The sequence below is a fragment of the Lissotriton helveticus genome, chromosome 7, assembly GCF_964261635.1.
Source record: "Lissotriton helveticus chromosome 7, aLisHel1.1, whole genome shotgun sequence".
NCBI classification, from domain to species: domain Eukaryota; kingdom Metazoa; phylum Chordata; class Amphibia; order Caudata; family Salamandridae; genus Lissotriton; species Lissotriton helveticus.
The window spans coordinates 938,265,173-938,281,385 of record NC_136068.1 but is presented as its reverse complement, the minus strand read 5'-3'; the positions used below and the strand labels follow the sequence as shown (position 1 = coordinate 938,281,385).

At 44.4% G+C, this 16,213-nt stretch overlaps 1 protein-coding gene across 10 annotated transcripts in view; it reads left to right on the top strand.

The window, feature by feature from the left end:
* Nucleotides 1-16,213, top strand: part of ARAP3 (ArfGAP with RhoGAP domain, ankyrin repeat and PH domain 3) — a 680,145-nt gene that overhangs the window by 66,578 nt on the left and 597,354 nt on the right. For 8 of the 10 annotated variants that reach the window (XM_078653517.1, XM_078653514.1, XM_078653516.1 and 5 more), the window contains exon 2: nt 3,561-3,650. The exons of the other annotated variants lie outside the window; for them this stretch is intronic. The gene's annotated coding sequence lies outside the window, so the exon portion shown is untranslated. The remainder of the gene's footprint in view (nt 1-3,560; nt 3,651-16,213) is intronic. 10 annotated transcript variants of the gene reach the window in all.

Here is a 16,213-nt window from a genome sequence, read left to right as displayed (position 1 = left end):
TTCCATCCCTCCTCACCTGTACCTCTGTCGTGTTTTTTCCCCCCACTCTCCTCCCCCATGCCACTCTCCTGTTGCTTTGTTTTTTGTAGCTATATATAGGGCAAACTCGACCCAAAGGTATTGGAACCCTTTACATGACCACCAGTTACATTACACAAGGACAAGTTCATTTTTTAGGCACAGGGAGATATAGTGAGCTCCTCCCCTTTTTGCTGCAAGCACCTTCCTTACCGTGCCTCCCTCGTGCTCCTTTCTTCCCCCCCACCAGTACTTTGTTTCTGCTCCCTCCCTCCTTCCTTGCACCTCCCTCCTGCGGCTTGCCCTCCCCATTGCGCTTTGTTAGAAATAAAAATGCACTATGGTGTGGTCAAAGCTGGCCATGTCGTATCACTTTTTGTATTTACTTTAAGCCATGTGCAACATGTCTAGAAAAAAAATTGACAAAGCCAATAAATCTTTCATAGGCAAAACCAATTGGCTTTGTCAATGCCTGTTTACGTATTTGTTGACCGGGGCTTTTATTTCTACCAAAAAAGCAAACGGCTAATCAGCAGCCTGGTCTTATGCTACCTAAGAGGAGTTGTTCTCAGAAAACAGTCTTTTCATCCTGTCAACATAATAAAAGGGTTCCAAATGATTCCATGCCACCACGGGTATAGTGCTACAGTCCTGGTATTTTCACTTAACAACCTATGCATTCTGTTAATTCGAGTCTAGTTCAGTTGATCTAATTGCACCAATCTCCCCGGAAAAAAAACCAAGGAATGGGGCACTATGTACTTGTTGAAATGGAGCCATTTGGTGATGGTGCACATTTTTAGGCTGTATGCACATTGCCCAAGCTGATAGGTACACCAGTGCCAAGCAAACAAGATGATACATGTTTCAAGGTCAGGTCACATGAGCAAGGTTAGTTCCCGCTTTCATTTTTCCTCTATACAAGAGTTTCTTGCACTTTTCTTTGATGCTTCCTACTAACCCAAGTTCGACAGTGTTTTCACCCTGTTAGCTCCATTATGTTGTAACTAACAAGTTTGAAAAACCCTAGTGTAGAAAGCTCAAACCTTTTAAGTAAGGCAAAGCAGTGACGCATGATTGTCCACCAGCTTAGGGCTGTTGCAGGTGTGGCCCTACTGTCCCTTGTACAAGAGTAAATCATTGTTGGAGAGGCGTTCATGTGCATGCACCAGCAGCAGTTGGTGGTAGCGACCAGAAAAGATTGCTATCCCACACTTACCCTTTGGCATTGCTGCCACTAGGGCAACTATCCTTGGTCTTGAATGTTAAGCATGTATAGTACACAGGGCTCTAATAAAGTTGATTTCTTGTTTTCATTGCTTACAGTTATTCACTCTTTTTGCAGTAAAAACAAGATAATCACGTGGCAAAGGATAGGGAAAGGGTCCACACCGACTTTATGTCTCTTATAAAATACGACTAGCCTTTGCATGTAAATGTACAGGATGGAGATAACTCTTGTTATACAAGTCTGTGTTTTGAAACTTGAAGAAATGTATGCTTTTAAAACTGTGTATTGGCTCACAGTAACACTGTTTACATTTGTAGGTCAGATAAAGGGTGAGAGGTGCATGTATGTGTGGGTCTTTGTGTAGCTCAAACCTAGCTGGAATGCAACTGAGTGTTGGACAAGGAAAGGACCACTTGTACAAAATGCAGGTATGTTGACAATAAGACAGATTATTTGTGGGTGCAGATTCCTGTTGTTTGGAGACGTGTTCTCCGAAAAGATGAGCACCAGTTCTTTTCTGAATTGATGGGGATTTTGTTCAAGATATGGGGAGCATAGATGAAGAAGGACTATCGATTGGCTTTGGTAATTTGAGTCAAGTAATGGTGTGAGAGGTGGAGTGCTTTTATTTCTCCATTAGGTCTGTCCCCACCAGTGGCGGCTTGCTGAGGGAGTGCTGTGGGAGCGGGTGGGGGGTAGTAAACTCCGGATACGGCGTAACCGAGTTAAGTAAATAAATAAATAAATAAATAAAGCAATTTATATTGCGCGTGCTGCAATGCCAACTCGGCATAGTGCGGAGTGGTGCTTAAAACCACAAAGTCAATGGTAAGCAACAGGCAAAATGCATTCCTAGGTAAACTTTCTGAATGTCCCCAAGATGTCTTTAGCAAACCAGACAGCTGTGCTGTCTCATAGGCTGCGACGTAAAAACGGGCCTGCAAACATTGGTGCTCATTTATACTTCCTTTCAAACTTCTTATGGCTTGAAAGAATTAACCAGTGGTGAGGTGATGCTGCAACAGAGTTAGAAACTGTAAGTAGTGTCTGGTCTGGGTTTCCTTCCTCTTTAAATGGAAGCTTAAAAAGAGCTTCCATTAAAAAACTAAAAAACAACCAGACAGGAGTGGCAGCAGAAGCTTCAGTCATAGCAGAAGTAGGCAGCAGAAGCGTAAGTAACAGATTGGTTAGAAAATACGCCTCAGTTAGAATGTTACATTTTGGCACTTTGTAATGCGTTTTTTACTGTGTGCCATAACGTCCCTTTGTCATTACTTTATTTGGAGAAAATATGTCTGTTTGCTCTCTCTTCCATCCTAAACAGCTTGGGGCCAGGCTTCTGGTAGGCCGTCATTACAATTCGGAGTCTTTCCTTACCAGCTGTACACCATTTTTCTTCCACTCTGTCTCCGTGGATGAAGTATAATCTATTCTAAGAAACCTGACATAATTGATTTGAAATGTTCTCCTTTCTCATGGGTGCTATTTACATCAACTCCATTTTGCTTTTCTCTTTGGTTGCTAACTCTACCAATGCATTGATGCTGAAGGGAGTTCCATGGTCTTGAAACAAGTAGTTACTTTTCCCCTTAAAAAAAAATAATAATTTAGAACTCTCTGATCTTGGTAATTAACGACCTGTTTCAAGTTTGTCACTTGTCAGATACTTCATGAAGAAGGTAGGTGTGTGTCACGTACATTATTTTCCCACCATGAAAATATTAACATTCTGGATCACAGTAGTCCCATGGACACAATGTGAATGATCCCTTGACGCCTATTTTGTTTCAATTGGTGTCCTTGAAATAGAGGTATAGAATTAATTCCACACCAGTCTCAGATCTATTTTGATTTTGAGCGTGTTCAGTTCATGCAATTAATTCCCCCTCTCTCATTACATCCAAAAAATAAATTTGCTCAACTTCACTGAGCAGAGAAAATGGGGATCTGCACTTAATCTCTGGACTGTGTAAGCAATATCATCTTACCGAAGCTAGAAGCAATTCAGTTAAATACTGTTTGCCATATGTTTAAACATATACAAGGTATGGTTAGGCACTTGCCATTTAAATTATGAACTAGTGGTGGCAGGATGTTGGGCATTACAGGAGCTAAACTGTGTAACTACCTCCATCTGACCTATGTAGTATTATATGGCTGGGCAGTCTCAATAAATAAATGATCACTATCTATCTTATCTATCTATCTATGCTTGGGTTGTAATGTCTACCTATTTGTCCTCTTCTTTGTTGCTGTAAAAGAGCAAGAAGGTTATGTTACGGCTAAGTGCTTTCCATTTTTCACACATTAGGAGGCGTGGATGATTGGACGAAGAGAGGAGCGGGTGGCACACCATGTGAAGAAGCACATATGAAAATATTCTAAGGACCTGGAATAAATGGTAAAAAAAATGTTGTATTTAAGCAGTTTATGAACTTCTAGTCATCCCTTCCACCATCAAAATTATATACTCACACCTTACAATACTTGTCAATAAGACAGTGAGGGCCCCTAAGACAGTGAGGGCCCCACAGCCTGACAGACCACAACGCAATACCCTAAATACACCACCACAGTACAACTCAGTCTCTGGTCAGAACCTCAGAACGGTGTGGAAAGGATACCAATGACCACCAACACTGCAACAAGGTTGTGTTAAAGGAGGCTGTCCTCTACACAATTATCAATAACATAATAAAACATAATGTAGCTTGTGGCTTATGTCCAGGCAGATTGAGATTGTACAGTACATGGTCAGAGCGAGGAGGCATACATAGGCAGATGGTCTGAAGAGTGTCATGCACATAGATAGGTAATGTAATGAAGTTAATAGACATCAACCTATACAGTGTGAGGAACTAGAGGCACATGGACAGACCACATAAGGAGATTGAAGGTACATTGACAGCCTGGATACAGACTTGATAGTATATAGATGACTGGGAGGACTTCAAACACATTGAAGGATATCATGCATTGCTTGGGGCACGTGAACAGAGAATGTGAAGAGTTTGTTGCACATGGTCAGGCTATTTGAGGAACTTTGAGCAAGTATTAAGAAATTAGGTACATGGACAGAATATGAGGAGTTTAGGGTTACATTGCAGACTGTGGTGTATCTTTGGAACATGGAAAACGTGTGAGGCGCTTGGATGCAGAGAAGCACAGCTTGCGGCACAACAGCAGTGGGCGAGGAGCTTGGGTATGGTATTGCATTGGTATTTACAAAGCACTGCCTATCCCTTTCAGATAGACACGTGCTTTGAAGCCAATTAGGAAATATTATAATATCTGAGAAGCGTTTCCAGAGCTCATTCGGCTGAGAGAGAAAACACATGATTCAAGTGCCTGGAAATGGACAAAGCTGCGTTGATTCTTTGTGGAAGGAAGCTGTGTCCCAGTCCCACAACCTGCCGCTGACAAGGTCCCAGAAGTGCATCTATGTCTTGAGTAGAAACGATGCATAGTCGGATTCTTTCTCTTAAAGTCATTTTCCAGGGAGATCTTTTCAAACCTATGTGGCTGTTTGTATCAAAGCTGTGTTTTCTTTTTTGTCACCGCCGAGTGAGCGTTCCGACCTGCACGAAAAAACACCGATTCCCGTTTTTATGCATGGGGTTTTGTAATTGCTTCCCAAGAGGAAGCTCGGAGTCTGGTGGAGGTGACGTTTTCCTGGGTTAACGTGTGCCGCACGCACGGTAGTAAAGCTTGAACAAAGGAGCACGGGCCCGCCCTACAGTAACCAACTCAAAATGACCACCAGGATTGTGTTTGGCGGGAAGTGGGAAGGAGGAAATGGTGCATTCCTGTGATTATCCAGAGAGGATGTTGAAGTGCGTCAAGACGTCCTCTGCGCTGCATACATATTTTTTTTCACTTACTGGCTGCTTCAATCCCTGGTGACATGATGGTAAAGCTGCTTTCGGGGTTGCTAAAATCCCAGTTTGAGTTGTTTCCTACAGTGGCTCAATTGCAAAAATCATGGAATCCAGAGGGAGGCTGGCCTACAAGAGTGCCTCTGATAGGTCCACAGTGCATGATGCAGGCATCGGATCAGCAAAAAGAAACATTCCTAGTAGAGAAATGCTGTCTTCCCATTTAGCTCTTCCATGCTGTTGAGAGATCCCGCAACTGGTAATTTAATGTTTGAACCTAATGTCCCTCTAAATGGTCGACCCTTGGACTGGCAGCACCTGGCACTTTGGTGATCAGCAAGTGGGGGGAAGTTTGCCATGCACCACCTTCGTGCATCATGTAGCAAAGTTGATTTTTACACAAAAACAGACTTAACTTTATGAAATGGGCCTGTGGACTAAACATATTTTACCAGTGACTTGCAAAGTAAACATTTAGAGCCCTATTTACATTTGGGAGAGGACTGAAACTCCTCCACTTTCAGAAACACAGTTTAAATACGAAGTGGAACCCACTTGCGGAATTTCCTCCTCAATACTACCTCTGTTGTGGAGAAAATTCTGCCAGTGGATTCTACTTCTGTTTTTCTCTTTCTCTGGATATTAGAGGGATTCCACCAAACTCAAAATGAGGCATAAAGCAAATTTGTTCCCATATTTGAATTCTCTGTTCCAGTTTGTATATGGTCTCTGGTATGTTATGCACTTAGTTCATTTGAAGCTGCATGCTTTTTGTGTTCGGTTTTTCCACTTACTCTTTATTACTCAGTCATCCTTTTCCTCATCGGATGCGATGAAATTGTGTTATGAAAGTTTTGCACTGCTAGGTGCGCTATCCAAGCGTAATTCTCTAATCATTTGTCAAGCCTTATGTCTTAATATGTGTCAAAGACTGTGAGAAACCTTATGCTGGTTTTTACAAACCCAATGTCACATTATTGGCCATTATGACCTCTCTTGTAGCAGTTTCTGCCACTCCACAAGTCTGTGATTCTTCAAGTTATTGTTTTCCCTGGCTATATCAGCCTGTACATTATGCAGTGCCACAGACCTAGCGCCCAAAGCACGTGGCCATACCCCGGGTCTGTCTAGAAATGCTTGATGTATTTCTCTATGTGCCCCTTGCCCCAATGAGTTTTTCAGTGCATATCATTTTGTCCCAGAGAGAGGCTTAGTAAAGGTTACCTTCACATGGTACTTGTAATGGAAAGTGTTCCACCTTAGAGATGAGTAGTTTTAAGAAGTTGCTTCTCCCAAGTCCGCTATCTTCTTTGAACCGAATATAGAGCACTGATCATTTGTAATCTGCTGTGTATGTCCGAAGAATTCACGCGCCCTATCTGTGTATCATGGAAATGTGTAGAGTCAGAGAAGGACTTCCAGTGCTCTAGCAAGAGCTATCTTGTGACCCTTTCTTGAGACCTGGATTTTTTCCTCTTCTGGAAGAGGGGCTAAACCATGCGACAAGAGAGAGACATGCTTGTTATTTACTATCTTGTAAGCATAAGGCATCTGTGGTTGGGGACCCCATAAGGAAGCCTAGAGACTGAGTTAGCATTTCATAAGACTAATATAACACTTAGAAAAAGGCGAGAAAGAAACTTGGGTAGTGAAGAGGAAAAGGGAGGGCCGAATGGAGTAGAGCCAACCTGATGGAAAAAGTAATTTTTTGTCATTAATTCTTGATGTTATCCGGGGGTAAGAGGCTTGTATACAGTGGGCCAGTGCCCAGTTGATGACAAAGATGACACTACCCACCCCCCCTTCTGATGGGGCTTGCTTCTATGGGAAATATCGATAACAAAACTGTCCAATGCCCGCAGAGCGCTGTTTGTAGGACTGGATTTCACTCCCGACACTTTAGGCATGTTCCAGGGTGCCCCAGAGTATAGGGGTTCCAGTGAAGCCTTTGTTTCACAACCTGAGTAGGGAACTGAAATGAAAGCAGTGGGCTTGTTTTTACATCTTGCCTACAGACAGCTTTTACCTGTGTGATTGCGAAAACCCTCCTGTGGACCATACTAACAAGCATTAGAAATGCAATCGGGCTCGGATTTATTTGAGTTTGAGCTAATGCCATTGTAAATGCCAATGTCTTTTCCCCATGTGAATGGAGTCTGTGCATGTGGTGTGTAGTGGAGTTATGTTGGTTGAATTGTAATTTTACCAATGGTGGCATGCTGTGCTTTATATGAATATGTTTAAAAGTAAAGTGTACCATACTGCGATTGCTTGGTGGAAAAGTGCACTGCCGGCTGGAGGTGTGTGTGCCTGGTGGAAGGGTGCACTGACGGCTGGTGGGTGTGTGTTTGGTAAAAGCGTGCACAGATGGCTGATGGTTGTTGGTGTTTGTGCATGGTGAAAGCATTCATTGAGGGCTGGGGGTGTGTTGTTGTGTGTTTTCTTTTCTGTGTACTGGTGAGTGTGTGGTGGTGAGTCTGTGGGGGTGAGTCTGTGGGGGTGACCCTGGGGAGTGAGTGTGGTGGTGAGTGTGTTGTGTTGAGTGGTGACGAGTGTGTGGTGTTGAGAGACTGAGGTGTGTGGTTTGTGTGTGCGTTATGTGTGTGTGGTGTGTGTGTGGGGTGTATGCCAATATCTGTCATACAATACATAACACCAACACTTCCCACCTAGGCCATATTGTTGCACTATACTTCCACAACGGCACACAGGGCAGTACGTTCCTCTACAGTCTACACCATGGGAATGTACACGAACAGCATGCACTTGAATAACTCCTTGCACATGCATTTTATATTAAAAAACAGGGGGGATGTAACTCACAGCTTAACGAGGCTACTCTCGTCCTAAGTCAACGGAAGATAGTAGTGGGTTTTCGACGAACAAAAACATTAATCCCAGAAACGAACTCCTCAGAAATGCCAAATTATACATGTCCATAAAAACACTTATACTTTAAAATACTAATCTTAATAAGTCACCGACTAAAGTAATTCAGTGAGCAAGCAATTAAAATGTTCAACTAAAGCCTATATTTGAGAAGTCACAAGAGTATGATTCGGTGTGGCTTGTAATGAACTGAGAGATTAGTCTCGGTGGGGAAATTGCAAACTTTTTAATGGTACTTCACGTATCTATGCTACATCGCTGACTACTGGGGGTGAGATACAAATAAATAAAAATGCAACACTTGGGCATAAAATAATGTCTTCCAAATGGGTCGGGGCCGAGCCCTAAAAACGGTTAGGTACGTCCCCTCAAGCACAGCTGCTTTTAAAAACACATTCCTCCTACACCTATACATAGGCACGGCTACACTTTGGCTGCAGTACAGTTTGCCAATATCTGTCATACAATACATAACACCGACACTTCCCACCTAGGCCATATTGTTGTACTATACTTCCACAACGGCACACAGGGCAGTACGTTCCTCTAGAGTCTACACCATGGGAATGTACACGAACAGCATGCACTTGAATAACTCCTTGCACATGCATTTTATATTAAAAAACAGGGGGGGATGTAACTCACAGCTTAACGAGGCTCCTCTCGTCCTAAGTCAACGGAAGATAGTAGTGGGTTTTCGACGAACAAAAACATTAATCCCAGAAACTAACTCCTCAGAAATGCCAAACTATACATGTCCATAAAAACACTTATACTTTAAAATACTAATCTTAATAAGTCACCGACTAAAGTAATTCAGTGAGCAAGCAATCAAAATGTTCAACTAAAGGCTATATTTGAGAAGTCACAAGAGTATGATTCGGTGTGGCTTGTAATGAACTGAGAGATTAGTCTCGGTGGGGAAATTGCAAACTTTTGAATGGTACTTCACGTATCTATGCTACATCGCTGACTACTGGGGGTGAGATACAAATAAATAAAAATGCAACACTTGAGCATAAAATAATGTCTTCCAAATGGGTCGGGGCTTCATCAACCCCTTGGGAAATATTCCACTGAAATATTATTTCCCCTCAGCGTTGTGCCCCATATGAGATGTGGATACATGATCTCTAATTATCTAAAGTATGGAGCCATGTCCTGTGTGATCTGCTCGCAAGAAGCGTGCACAACCCACTGCCATGTGCTTGAAACAGGAGGAACTCGGTGAGACCACATGTGTAGCCGGTGAACTGACAGGGTGCTACACATTAAACTCCGATCATGGACGTGAGGGGCGGAGAGACCCTAGGTGAGAGGCTCGATTCATTGCAATCCGCATGAAGGGACGGAGTATACGGGAATCACAAGAGGTATGCTTCGCCCTCTTCCCGGCAGCAGTCTGCAGCACGCCGCTTTGTGAGCTGTGGAAAGCATGGCCGCAGCTGGCCTACACTTCCCAGAATCCGCCCGGTCGAACTACAATCCCCGGCAGCCAGCCGGACTCCCAGGAGGCTGCAGAGTCACGGCAAGGCCCAGCTGGGAACACACCCCCTTGCACAAAAAACAGAAAACACCTTTTTAAACTGGCGCCCACCCCTAGAAACATACCCGCAACTCTCACGCGCGATACCTCATCCACATGAGGTCACCGCCGCAAGGGAAGATCGTTCGTAAAGAGAAAAAGTCAAATAAAAACGGCCCTCTCCAGCTGTGTGCACCAGTCCCGGCTTCAACTCTGACTCACGGCTGGGGTGGGGTGGCGGGTGGGGGAAGGGTGTGTATGGGGAGGGAGTAAAATGCCACTGATTCGCTATGCCTGTGTGCACGTGAGGAGGACGCGCGCCCGACAAACGCACTGCTCTGTGGTGAACGCGCGCACACCATCTGGAATGCATTACACGGCCACCCTGACAGGTCCTAATTAAAATTAATGCACTGCCGAGCACGTAACCGCTGAGAAAATGCCCAACATGGCGCCTGACAATTACATCTGCCCAATCGCATCACGACTACTAAAAATACATCACCGCGAGGACCAATCACCATTCAGATAATAAAAAAAAACTCGCGCACTAAGGAATGTGTCTTTCCCGAGCCCTAAAGAAACTTTTTTTTTTTTTTTTTTCTTTTACATTAGGATCTCGGAGCTCCGCCCTGAGCCCTAAAAATGTAGGGGTCTTAGAAGCCACCCATTGTTTAACATTTGTTGAATTCTTGGTCGATTTCATTTGTTTGGTTCATATTCAGTAACTTTCCTTCCTTTCCCTGTTTTTGCCCCCACCCCTGCAGCATAGCTTCTTTACCATCCTTTTGATTGGATGACTTGTATCCTTCCACTTCTCAGATTTGGGGAACTACTTATGTCTTTTTCTTTGAGCACTCCATAAGAGTGCTTATGTTTTCTTGCTTTTTCTACTCTTGTGCAGTTTTCTCCTTTAAATTCGGCTTATGTGCACTTTGTTGCTCCTCCCCCCTACTTACTGTCTACCTTGTGAGCTGCTTTTCCAGTTCAACATCTGCACTTATCGTACATGCTCTATGTTTCTCTCTTCACAGTGGCATTTTTTATTTGTTTTTTATTTATTGCCCCCCTCGCCTACTCCTGGTTGCTTTCCACTCACCCCCCCCCCCCCAAACTGCTCTTCCATTGCTCCCTCACTCCTTGCTTTCAATAAAAATCTAATATTTTATATTTAATTTTATTGGAGGCGCCAGCAGGCGACATTTGCAGCCGAGTTGCTACATTTTCAAAAAAGCGTTTTGTGCAAAATATAACTTTATAATTTACTATTCTTTATGGCGTCTGCTATTTTGGATCACATAAGTGAAAAAAAGAAATAAACATGGTGCTCACATGCGGAGAGACAATGCATGCACATACGTCATCATGCATACACATGCTTATGCAACAAGGCGGCCTCCAGTGGCATCAACACGAGCATGCACATGCTTTTTTAGCCCGAGCCCACCATGCACTGCAGTGCTGAGTGAGAAGGGATATTTCTGAGTCTAGCGGAAGTGGCACTCATAGGGGTAGTCCTTCTTGTGTGTTGAGTGGGCAATCAATAATTCTACAGTGGCAGTTCTACCACCATGCAAAGCAGAGCATTTATTTAGAACTAATATATGGCCCTAGGCAAGATTTTACAGTGTGAGGGTGATTAAGATCAGGTAGTGTACACTTTGGTGGCCTTTGTGCGGCTACAGAAGGAGGCCTAATGGGTTTATTCTACTTGTCTGACTCTCCAAAATAGTAACATCCATTGACTGAGATCATATCTCAGAGCAGTATATTGAGAAAGGAAACCCTGATGCAAACATCAACATCGTCAGTCCTCAGTGAGTAGAGGGTGTCACTCCTGCTTACTCTTAATGGACATTTGCAGCTGCATGTTTGCTCACAAGTTAATGCTTTGGAGGGGCTAGTCTTGAAAGCTGTTTTCAGAGGTGGGACGTGTGAAAAGAGATATCAGAAAATAGCCACTGTGTTTCCCACCAATCTGACTTTCAGGTTTTAATCCCCCTGCCTTTGTTAAACGGTGGGCCTTCTCACCCTGTCGCTGTCTGTCTGCCTCTCTTTCTTTATCCCTCTCTTTTCTCTGTATGTCTCTGGGACCTAACTTCTCCAATGTGATATTGTGAAAGCCATTCCTCTAGATAATTCAGTTTCTAATGTGCACATTGTGAGAAACCAAGTTGCGTGACCAGTTATTACAGCTGCTGCAACCTTAGATTTGAAATTGATTTTTGCTGTAGAGACGTTGATTGGACCCACATACACTGGCGAACGTCAAACACATTTTGGACGGTTCTGCTCCATCGGTGGACAGCAGCGGTTAACATTCTAGCATCCATTACAGTATCATTCAATATTAATTCCTACAAAGTTTTCAGGAATTTGCTTTGTTATTGGAATGCCAGAGAATTTAGAAGAAGAGCCAATGAGAAAGTCTCAGTCAGGTAGAGATGTGGAGACAGACATTGCTCTCTACTTCCCAGTGACAAAAAGTCCTACCAGTGTGAGTTGCTTGCCTGCCATGATTTAGTCTTGCTTTCAACCGAATTCGGCATATAACCGGATTTGGGAGTGAAGGATACTGGTTACTCACACTACCCAATGGTAACCTTTCCTCTCATTAAGCTCTACTTTTTTGTATTCGTTGACAGTGATGTAAACCAACCTAGTGGCAGATGGCACTTTACGAAATATCTGCTAAATACATAAATAAATGATTTTCATTCTCCTTCGCAAGCACATGTTCGCATTTTTGAGAAACCAACTAGTCAAACAAAGTCTTACTATCCAAAAATAGAAATCGATATGTTCTAAATACTGGGATCCAAAGAAAACAACAGGGGCAATTCTCCCTTGACCAAGAGAATTTCCTATATTCACTGCAGCAGGATGAGCATTGTTTCCTGCGGAGACCTCTTCCAACGAGCATGACCAACTTAAAACAAACCATTTTGAATGGCATTTTAGTTTAGAGAACATTAGGAGATTAGGTATGACATAATATACTCACCCACTGAATTGCATTGAGCATGAGTTCTAATTTTACATCCAGGGAGAGGTGCCCCCTATGATACATACTGCTCTGGTAGGCAGTCTGAAGTCCTAACATTCCCGGTCCTTCCCCTTTTCATATGTGGCCTATGCCGCTTCGTTTCCCCCTATTTCTGTGCCTCTGCTTTTTCTGGTCAAGGCCTTCCCCACAGTTTGTCAGGCTTCCTTCACCAGTACAGTCTGGGTGACAATCCACTTGCATGTGAGGTAAACCTTCCAACATAGTGAAGCTGACAACCAAAGCTACGGTCAGGATCATTATTTTACAGGACAAAACCTACACAAATATGTCATCACTATCAGCGGTGCAGATGTAGGTTCACAACACGCAAGTAGGGGTTGTTCCAACAGAAGACTGCTGAAGCGTGGGTGGTCGTACAGGAACACAACGATGCCAGATGAGGTTTACAGCAAGAGTTTATTTGAGGATAAATACACAAGTACACAGCCTCACCCACAGCTGTTAGTTTCGCTCCTCGCCTGTCACCCGGGCGCTCGCTTCAGAACGTTTCAGAACGTTCGCACCGTGACATTTCTGTGACATTCCTGTCACAGCGGGATCACCCAAGGCGGCTCCAGGGGCGGGGGCGAGGGACATGACCCCATGGTTCCCCCCAACATGGAAGATACCACACATCCCCCTCCTTTTCACAAACAAGAATACAATGTACAGAGAGAAAAAGTGAACCCCCAAGGATCTTCATTTTGTAACATACTGCTCCAAGTATTTCGGGCGGCCCACCACCCTGTGGCTAACCCTGCAGAAATAGTTAACTTCACTTGAACATCCCGGCTTGGGAGGGCCCTCCCTTGTCTGGAGTCTATCCTCACCCCTAGGACTGTTGGCGTTGTCTACCGTGGGGACATGATACCTTACCACCCTCCCCACATTCCAAATATTCCCCTCTTGGGTTTTAATGGCATTCTTGAACATCTTTATAATCTTGGTAGGCCCTGTGAACTCTGACCAATTTGTTCTGCCCGTGGGTGCTTTGATCTTGACCACGTCTCCTACTTTGAATCCCACATCTTTGACGGTATGCAACCTATCGAACCTGTCTTTTCTGTCTCTCACCGCTTTGTTTTCTCTGCTTCGCCACTGTGCCTCTCCAGAGTGACCCGTCCACCCTTTCTGCCACTCCACCCACTCTGGTACTAGCCTCGAGTTGGGTTTCCTGGCCCTAAGTAGTTCAAACGGTGTGACACCTGTGGTTTGATGGGGGGTCAGCCTATAGGCCTCCTGTCGTTTCCCTATCTCCTCCTTCCAGCTCAACCCACTGGCTCTCGCCAGTTGAATTCCCTCTTTGATGGTCTTGTTAAAACGTTCGACCATTCCATTAGTCTCTGGGTGGTACAGAGCACAGCGTTTGTGTTTGGTCCCATTCCTCTCCAGGAAATTCCTCATCTCTTTAGAACAGAGTAGCACCCCATTGTCAGTCAATAAGCTGCTAGGCAGACCTTCCCTAAGGAATACCTCTTGTAGGAACTCAATGACCACCTTGGTAGTGATCTCGGTCACCATTTTCACCTCCGGCCACCTTGAATGCAGATCCATGAGTACCAGGATGTAAGGAGTGCGATGCTCACCCGTCAATGGACCTACTATGTCCAGTGCCACATCCACCCAGGGACCCACCGGGAGTGGCCTACACTGCATTGGGGGCGTGTGCAGCTTTAGAATCTTGTCGCTGGCTGAGCACGGTACACAGTCTCTTATTTTCCTCTCGATTTCAATGTCCATGTTGGGCCACCAGTAGTCCGCCCGTAGCCTTTGTTTGGTTTTGGTGATTCCTAAGTGCCCTTCGTGAGTCAGGTTGACTAAGCAATCTCTTAACGTCTCAGGTGGGACCAGTCTAGTGCCCCTGAACAGACAATCATCAGTGAATGAAAGTTCGTTTCTAACCATCCAAAACGGTCTTAGTGCCTTGTCCTGTTTGTCTTTGTCTTTCCAAGATTCATGGGTCTTCTCACTCACTTCTTTCAGAAGTGCATCCGCTCTCAGAGCTTCCTTCCATCTTTCCTCTTCAATGGCCCCTTGGGTGACGATGCACACCTTCTCCGCCTGCATCTCTTTGTCATCCTCATCATCTTCCTCACCCGCGTCCACTTCTTCCTTCACCTCACTCACGAGGCGTGAGAGGCAGTCAGCTGCTAGATTCCTTGCTCCCGGTACATACTCGACATCGAATGTGTACTCCTGGAGGTTCACAACCCATCGCCTGATCCTGCTCGAAATAGAGTCTAACCCCTTCCTGTTGAATACCTCAACCAATGGCTTGTGGTCTGTCCTCAGGCTGAAATTCATTCCCCACACAAAGTCCCTGAATTTCTTTATTGCCCAATGCATGGATAGCGCCTCTTTCTCGATTACCGAGTAGTTGACCTCAGCCTTGCGAAGGGAACGCGAAGCAAATGCTATTGTTTCCTCTCCTCTTTCTCCCACCTGCGTGAGGACCGCTCCCAGTCCCTTTGAACTCGCATCTGTGGTCAACACTGTCTTCTTACTTGGGATGAACGATTTGAGGCTTGGGGCTTCGGCTAGTACTTTTTTGACATCGTCAAACTCTTTCTGACACTCCTCACTCCACTCGAAAGTCACACCTTTCTTAAGTAAGTTACGTATGGCATAAGTCCCCCTTGCAAAATTCTGCATACACTTACTATAGAACTCCAGCATCCCCATGAATGACTTAATCTCCTCTTTGCTTTTTGGTGGAGCGAGATTGATAACGGTGTTCTTTAGTTCAGCTTTGGGGCGAATACCATCTGCTGTCACTATGTGACCCAGGAAGTCTATCTCCTCACAGCAAATTCTGCACTTCTCTTTCTTCACTGTGAGTCCATGCTCTCTGAATCTTCCCAACACCTGCCTCAACCTGGTTCCGTGTTGTCTGTTATCTCCACCGAAGACTAGCACATCATCCTGGTAGCACATGACCCCCGGAATGTCCTTAAGTAAGCTGCTCATGATCCTCTGAAATACCGCCGCGGCAGAGACTAGCCCGAACGGCATCCGCTTGAATCTGTATGCTCCCATAGGCGTGACGAATGCTGTAAGATCTTGCGAGTCAGGATGGAGCCTGACTTGGTAGTAAGCTGAGGTTAAGTCCAGCGTTGAGAACACTTTTTCTCCTTCCAACATGCTCATCATCTGTGTAAAATTGGGAAGCGGGAACTTATCGACTATGACTTCTTTGTTTAAAGCCGTGAGGTCAATGCACAGTCGTACAGATCCATCCCTTTTCTTAGCAGCAACGATCAGTGCAAGCTATTCTGTTGCCTCCACTGGTTCGATGACCCCCAACCTACACAATTTGTCTAATTCCTCCTTCACAGTGTCTTGAATTGCAATGGGGAGATTCCTGACTTTGGCTACAACAGGCTCCGCACCCTCCCTGAGTTTGATCTTGTGAGAGTAGTTTTTTAAACAAATTAGTCCACCGAGCACACAATAATAAATTTTCAGTCCACAAAATATGTATTCCTTCTTCAATGTTTCCTTTTCTTTATTCTTAACTTTTCTTCATCCAAAGTAAATTCTTGCACAACAGCCTACACGTGTTTCGTCTAAGTCCGTCTTGGACAAAAGACTTCTTCAGGGCTGTAAATAATTACAATATTTACAACTTA